At 40.6% G+C, this 8,647-nt stretch overlaps 1 pseudogene; it reads left to right on the top strand.

Moving 5' to 3' along the window:
* Positions 1 to 1,146: 1,146 nt before the first annotated feature.
* LOC135322850 (guanylate-binding protein 2-like) lies at positions 1,147 to 4,118 on the top strand (annotated as a pseudogene).
* The last annotated feature ends 4,529 nt before the right edge of the window (positions 4,119 to 8,647 follow it).

Below are 8,647 nucleotides of genomic sequence, written 5' to 3'. Positions count from 1 at the left end.
GTTCACTTTGAATGACATTTTCCAGGGACGTCCATGTTGCTGCAAATGGCATTATGTTGTCATTTTTATGGCTGAATAGTATTCCACTGTGTAAATATACCACATCTTCTTTATCCAGTCATGTCTTCCTGGACATTTAGGCTGTTTCCATGTCTTGGTTACTGTAAACAGTGCTGCTATGAACATTGGGGTGCAGGTGTCTTTTGAAGTAGGGTGCCTTCTGGCTATATGCCCAAGAATATTGAGTTTTTATTTCATTCCATTGTTGAGCCCAACAGAGGAGCTCCCCCCTCAAGTACATTTATAATTTCTGCTCTTTCCCTTCTGTATGGATCACACTTTCCTGTTTCTTTTAATACATCATAATCTTTTTGAAAATTGGACATTTTAGATAATGTAGCAACTCTGGGTACTGATTCCCAACCCCCAGGATTTTGTTGTTTGCTTGTTTATTTGTTTAGTGCATGGGCTGGACTTTGTCTTTGAATTGTGTTTCTCCCACAGTGTATAGCCTCTGATGTCACATAGCAGAGGGAACAGCCTTGGACAAGCACACAGTCAACCTGGAATGCCACAGCTCTCTCTGAGTGTTTTTCCCCTGATCTCCCTATTAAGCCTCCCTCTGTTGTCATCTCATCCAGCTGTTAACCTCCACTAATTGCAGGCTAATTGCTCTAGTATTATTTTTCTGACAATTCCCCAGACATAAATTCCTGAAGGCTGATCTAATCAGACTTTGGTGCCTTTATCTTCTAGGCTGGTCTCAGATGTGTGTTCTGACTTGGGAGGGTCCTTCTTAGCTGTCTCTCCCCAGGTTCTCTCTGTTAAGCTTCCAGCTGCCCTGTAGCTTAGCTTGTTATTCTCGTGGTGCTTCTGGCTTCATCATAATTGCTTACCTCCAAAATCCCCTTGGTTTTTGACAGCACCCTTAGGCCTGAACTTCTCCATCCTCTGCCCCAAATAAAATCTGTCCTTTATGGGAAATCTCACTGTTCTTAAGGCTTGCCTCTCCCACTGGGAACAATCTATGAGCCACTGCTCTGGAACGGTAGATCAGGGCAGTGGACTCCATCTCTTGGATTGGCACCCTTGCTCTGCCATTGGAGGGCTAGATAAGCCTGGTCTTCTCGGCTTTCCTCGCCCACTATGGAACCTCTACTCTGTGAGTTATGTCAGTGCAGAGGCCCTCAGTGCTCAGTGTTCTTGGTCTGTCACCTGGGGTAGAGCTTCTACCCTATGTATGGGGATAGGGAGAGGAAGGGAGCCTCATGCCTATCAGCCATGCCATGCTGCTGTAGAGGTCGTGTCTCACAGCCTGTGTATGGGGTGAAGAAGGTGAAGAAATGCTGATTACTTGTTCCTCCTGTGGAGAAAGCATAGCCTTTAGGACACTCAGGTTGCTACAATGTCTTGGCTATTGGAAATGGTGCTGCTATCTTTTCAAATTAGGATCTTCATCTTTTCAGGATATACGTCCAGGAGCAGCATTGCTGGATCATATAGAAACTATTTTTAGTTTTGTAAGAAACCTCCAGACTGTTCTCCATAGTGGCTGCACCAAATTACATTCCCACCAACAGCATAGGAGGTTTCCCATTCTCCTCACCCTCTCTAACATTTATTCTTATTAGACTTTTTTATGATGGCCACTCTGACCAGTGTTAGGTGATATCTAAGTGTTTCCAAAAACCCTGGTTGTAAGGTGACCAACCACTCTAGTTTGCCCTAGGCTGGAACTTCTTGCTATGTAAGAATTTCAGTGCTAAAACTGGCAGGTCTCTGGAAAACCTGGATGAACTGGCTGCACTGCATGGAGCTCTGAGAAGACAACATCTAGGAAGACCCACATATCTAGGCCAGACACAGGGCTAGTGGCCTACACCACACGGACACACACACAGGCCTACACACACTGAATTTTCTCCTTGACCCTTTCAATAGATGAGATGTGATGGGGGAAATGGAAGGAAGGCAGACAAAAGGGAGATACAAAAAGGCTAAGAAGAGATCAAGACCTAATATCTCATCCCCTAAAAATGCTTATTGTAATATGTTCATTCCAACATCTTCATTTTAAATTAGGGAAAGAGGAGGAAAGAGAAGCTTGAAATTCCTCTGCATCTGGAGGTCGACAAAACATTCCATTGTAATTCTTCTCAAAAAGTCCTTAGAAGTATTGATCGTAGAATTTGAAAAGCATACAAAATACTCCAGCAGTTGTTTCAAAATAATTAAATTTACATCCTCAAGACTTAATAAAATAGAGTTTGTTCCTCTCTCTCACCAACTGGCAGCTACTATTTTTAAAAAATTCCTTTTTATAGGTCTGGAGTCCCTGGTGCTGACCTATGCCAATGCCATCAGCCGTGGGGATCGTCCCTGCATGGAGAACGCAGTCTTGACCCTGAGTGAGATCAGGAACTCAGCTGCAGTGCAAAAGGCCATTGGCCACTATGACCAGAAGATGGACCAGAAGGTGCAGCTGCCCATGGAAACCCTCAAGGAGCTGCTGGACCTGCATGGGGCCTGTGAGAGAGAGGCCATTAAAGTCTTCTTGAAGAATGCTTTTAAGGTTGTGGACCAAGTGTTCCAGAAGAAATTAAGGTTATATTTGCTATTCTAGTTCATGAGAGGCAGAAAAATCGAGGCCTTTATTAATGAGTCATCCACCCAGACCCAAGACAGCAGCACTCTGTGTACTCATTTGCAATCTTTACTAAAAGAAAAGAATAGCTCCTAGAGTTAGTCCAAGAGATATGGTACCAAAACTGACTATGATTTTTACAAAGATCCTCTTCTGTTAATTTCACCCCTGTGAATGGCATATTTTAAGCTAACAAATTGCAAAAAAATTATTTTAATTTATTGTTTTCATTTAAAGTTAGTTAAAGACTCAGTGCTTTCATGTGTCACCTGTTAATAATCAGGGAGGATTTGGTTCTTTTTGAAAACCCTAAAAATATATTGTGTTTAATGTACAGCAACAGTAAAACATTCAGAAAGCCAGGAAAGAGAAACCAATCATAAGAGTGTTGTTTGAGGACTCTAGTGAGAGTTCTTTCAAATTGAAGGATTGTCGTATGACAAATAATCACATGACAGATGACAATCTCTTCCCTGGCTTGCAGGGCAAGATTTTACAAATCATAGCTTCCTGCATTCAGAGGTTCTGAATAAACTAAATAGTCAAGGTCAGCGGACAATGGGCATCTTCCTAGACTAAAGAAAATGTTGGATGTATAAATTATCTTTAGTGATTTAATGTCAGTAAAATGTTGTTCTGTTAGACTCTTTCAACACTGAAAATACAGGCAGTACAACCTCTATTACACTCAATAGCCTTATATTGAGAAAATATTTAAAAATATTATCATTTTAAACAATGTAGCACTAATCATTGATCATTTAATGAGCACTTATGGAAAAGTCCCTGAACTTATCATTCTACACCACCAGATGTAGTCCTGACATGGTATTTGTGAGACAGATGTCATTGCCCCTGTTTTACCAACAAGGAAACCTCATTTCACAAAGGTTGAGTGTCGTAAAGTCACAAAGTGGCGGAACCAGGAACTCCTGCAGGCCTGTCTTACTGGATGTTTGTACTCTAAGCTGTTCCTAACATTAAGGACTTGAAAAGGAAGATTTCATCTGGAACAGTGTCCATGCTTTGAGAACCATTGTCTGAAGCCAGGAAAGTATGGGAAAGAGGTTTCAGATCATCACACAGAGAAGTAGATGCATTTTTTAGGGGTATCTAGACTCTTCCAGCAATTTGAGGGGTGTGGCCATGTTCATGTGCCACAATCTCTGCAGGAGAATCATTGCCCAGTAACCCGTGTGTGGTTACCATCCTCCTCATGGCTTACTGTGCCATCTGTGCTGTTGTTTTAATTTCACAGGAATTGTTAGAAACAAAGAGATGACTTTTGTAAGCTGCACATGAAAGCACCCTCAGGTCATTGCATGGCTGTAACTCAGGGTATTTTGGAGCCTCTACATATGAAGATGTGAAGCAGGGAACATTTTCTAAACCAAGAGGTTATCATCTCTTTATTAAGAAGCAGCAGGAGATAAAGAATTAGTACTACCCGGTCCCCAGAAAGGGGTACAGGTGAACTACCCACTGAGTACCATTTCTGGGGACTTATTTGAAGTGACTCTGTCAGACTACAGCAGGAAGAGCCAAAATGTGGTCAGTTCCTGGGGCCTGGGCCTTTCGTTCACCCGTCACTGACATTCAGTGGGAGAGGCTACCCTGGGATGCACAGCAGGTTCCTCCCTGGAAGCACAAATGGAGCCCCCCAAAATGTTTGCAAATTTTATTCAATAATTTAGTCATTCAGTCATCCAACAAGTATCCAGCCAGCCCTAACTGTGGGCCAGATCTTGTCAAATTTTAGGGGTTAGGCAATTGAAAAAACAAGTTGTCTCAAAGTATTAATCAGCAATGAACAAATCATAGCTTACAGACAAAAACAATAATAGTAACAGTTAACACATACAGATCTTATTTAGTTTTGGGAAATGAATGAGCGTACTCATTCAATCCCCACAATGACTCTATGAAGTGTATGTTATTAATATCCCCATTTTATGAATAAGAAAAAAGAGACACAGGGAAGTAAAATCACTCACCTAAGAGCATGAAGGTAACAAGTGGTACAGCTGGAAAGGGACTTCCTAGAGCAGACCCTGTGTTCTTAATTATCCTTCTGTGCTGGTATACTCAGGTTACAACAGTTAGAATTAGGTTTGGATACATATTATTTCAGAACTACATAAAAGAAAACGGAGTGGCTTAAAAAGACAAAAGTTTCTTTTTTCTCTTACACACAAGAAGGAAAGCAGATGGAGTCCAGGGTGCTGTGACAGCTCCACAGCCAGACCCTGCCCAAGCCCTTTCCTTGTTCTGCTCCAGCACCCTACACACATCCTCCATCCCCAAGGTCAGTTCATGGTCTGAGACAGCCGCTGCGGTTTCACCCTTTATGTCCACATCACTGGTGAAAAAAAGGAAGAGTTCTGTGACTATGAACAAAGGGAAGAACAGTATTAGGGTGACTCTCAATGTCACTATCAAAGTGACAAAAAGTGCTGTAGAGAAAACCAAAGTAACGGGCAGGCATAGGAAAGGAAAGAAATGTGGTGCTATTATATATGTAGGCTTCTAGAGAAGGCGGCTCTGATGAGGTAACATTTCAGCAGAATCTTCAAAGAAACCAGCAAATGATCTAAGCAGGCACCTAGAAGAAAACTTCACACAACAGAGAAGTTCAGAAGAATAAATTTCTTTATGCTCTAGGAATAGCAAAATATGTGGCAAGAGGGCAGTGAGAAAAAAGAGGTGGCAGGAGGTAAGGTCAGAGACGCATTCAGAGGCCAGAGCCTAAAGAAGGTAGTAAGTTAGAGGCCACTGAGGGAAGTTTCAGTTTCCCTTGGAAAGAGATGGAAAATCAGTAGAGGTTTTTCTGCCTCAGAGGGAAGTGATCTTTCTTACAGTAATATAGCACCAGCTGCTGTGAGGAAAACAGATTGCAGTGTGGCAAGAGTGCAAGGAAGTGTGGAGACCAACCATAGAGCTAATGCTGTGGTCCAGGCCAGGGTGATGTCATCTTGGGCCAGGGTGTTTGGGACGAGTGGGTGACAACTGATGGGCTCTGGTCAGTTGTATTTGAAGTCAGAGGAAACACCATTAGCTGATGATGTTATGTGGGATTTGTGAGGAAGAAAGAAAAAAGATATGAAGAATAACTCGAAGGTTTTTAACCCATGCAATTTGAAGACCAAATTTACTAATTAAATTATTAAATTTGGTGTGATTGGGAATGAAACAGGTTTGAGAGGGGATCCAGAGTTGGGTTTTCGGCTAGCTTGGTTTGAAACGATATTTGAATTCTAAAATAGGTAGTAAAATTAAATTGAATTAACAGATGTATTGCTGAGTTTATTTCAGCCCATAGTTTCTCCTTCATTTTTCTAACTTTTTCCACATCATGAGACAGAAGAGTTGCTGAAGAAGTGTGTGGATTCCAAGAAGGGTGTGACTGATGTACTTCTAAAGACCGAGAACTCATGTATGAAAAAGGAGAGAGAGATGGAAGTTGGGAACAGCTGAGACATTGCAGGTAGTCGGAAAGCCATAGAAATGTTGATGTTGGGCACATTAATCCACCTAGAATATAAACATAGTGCAAAGAATAGCAGGTACAGTCCATAGTTCCAGGGGATTTCTTTCTTAAACTGTGTTAATGTTTATCTGTCTTCTAATTACTCAGTGCCAAAATTACCACCCGAAGTGCTGTCTATGAAATAAGAATAAAACAAAAGACTAAAACAGACTTAACATATGACCCAGCAATCCCACTCCTGGACATATATTCAGAAGGAACTCTAATTTATAAAGACACCTGCACCCCAGTGTTCATAGCAGCAATATATACAATAGCCAAGCCATGGAAACAACCTAAATGTCCATCGACAGATGACTGGATTAAGAAGTATTGGTATATTTATACAATGGAATACTATTCAGCCCTAAAAGTGACAATATAATGCCATTTACAGCAACACGGATGTCCCTGGGTAATATCATTCTAAGTGAAGTAAACCAGAAAAAGAAAGGAAAATATCATATGACATCACTTATGTGGAGTCTTAAAAAAAGAAAAGAAAAGAAAAGAAAAGACAAGTGAGCTTAAATATAAAACAGAAACAGACTCACAGACATAGAACACAAACTTGTGGTTGCCAGGGGTGATGGGTGTGGGAAGGGGTAGACTGGGAGTTTGAGATTTGTAGATACTGAAAGGTATATATAGATAGATAAACAAGTGCATATTGTATAGCACAGGGAAATATATTCAAGATCTTGTGGTAGCTCATGGGGAAAAAGAATGTGAAAACATATATATGTATTTCACGTATGGCTGAAAAATTCTGCTGTACGCCAGAAGTGACACAACATTGTAAACTGACTATAACTCAATTGAAAACATGAAAAGGGTGAAAAGCAAAATAAAGCTATAACAATTTAAATCTCGTATTTCTCTGCTTGTTTTTCTTTAGTGGAATGTATTTAGTCTGAAGATGAAGAAGCTGCAAACTGTTGGAGGAAATGAAAAAGAAGAATGAGCATATGATGTAGAGAGAGAAAAGAACATATAGAACCATTTTTTGAGAAGATGGAAAAGGAGAAGGCCAGTTAAAGGCAGAGCAAGGGAGGGTTCTAGTCCTTAAATTTCAGGTACTTGCTTGCTTCCTCTCCACTGTGTCTTCCACTGTCCTGAGTCAAAAACACTGCTGAGGGGTTTAGAGTGTTAGGGCAGGTGAAGGGCTTTCCTACCCAAACACTGGCAGAAATTTTATCCTCTTTGTGTTTCCACCTTTGGGTACCCCTGGTTGTTACCGGCTACTTACTTACAGGATAAACTCGTGAAATCTTTTATTATGAAATCACTAATAAACCATAAATTCATTGCCAGCACAACAGATTTTTACAGATATTCTGTGATCAAATCCTCATGTTATGTTACAAGTACTATTCTATTTTCATGTTTCAAATGAAGCAATTGTAATATCATGAGAATAAGTAATTTTTCTGCTTTGTGGGAAAATATCTGGCCTGTCTATCTACTTTTTGGAGTCCACAGTGACTTTGTTTTTGACATACCTGATATGACTTTATGTCTGGAGGCATCCTAATGAGTAGGAAGACTTTATGACCATCAACACAGTTGAACATATAATAAAATGCCCAGGCTGCCAGTACCTGCCTATTCTCCAGGCCCTCCTCCAAGTCTATGTTCAGTTAGGCTGTCTACCCAGAACTACAGTGGGGACCAGTGCAGGCTTGATCTCCTCAATTTATTTCCATTACCTCTGCCACCAAGTTTTGGAGACTTATACTAAATTCCTTGATCAAACACCTGCTGTGATTCTGAATCTTGTAGTAACCTTCCTATTGGAGTTTACCCATCTTTCTTATCATTTTAGATACATTTGTGGGAGTTCATACTACACAGATCAAAATTAAAGGGGAAAAAACACAGTTTTTCCCAAAAGAGGGTGTTTTATGTGGGTAAAGGAGGTCAAGAAAATCATTCTGGGTCAGTAATATTTTAGAAATTATAAGAGTAGAACATTTCTGCAGCTAAAGAAATCCCAGAAACATTTTGACAGGCATAAGCGACTGAAGAAAGAGTGATATAATGGAAGTTAAGGGAGGATAAGATTTCAAAAACAAGTTTCAACACCCAGGAGGGGCTAATGTGGATAAGAAATAATCTAGCAAGTGTAGGAAACATTTTAAGTTGTGTGAGCTCCATCTCCACTTTCCCTTTTAGGAAAAAGAGTGTCTTCACCAGGAAGGATTCCACAAGGAGAACATGGGTCTCTCAGACAGAACTGTTCTCCAGATGAGAGACAAAGAAGCACCTCCAAAATACCCTAACAACCTAAGGAAAGCAATTTCCTAACCAGCCCCCACCTGCTAGGAACAAGTTGAGTGAGCAACTTCAGGACATTAAACAATTACCACAGAACAAAACTTGAAACAATGAGGCTTGAATTGTCATTGAGCCATAAATTTTGCCAAGATGAAACGAAATGTGAAGACAATGTGTTTACCTACAGGGTGATTCAATTC

The sequence above is a fragment of the Camelus dromedarius genome, chromosome 14 (assembly GCF_036321535.1).
Source record: "Camelus dromedarius isolate mCamDro1 chromosome 14, mCamDro1.pat, whole genome shotgun sequence".
Lineage (NCBI taxonomy): Eukaryota > Metazoa > Chordata > Mammalia > Artiodactyla > Camelidae > Camelus > Camelus dromedarius.
Note: the sequence above shows the minus strand (reverse complement) of the source record. Positions and strands in the feature narration are given on the sequence as shown.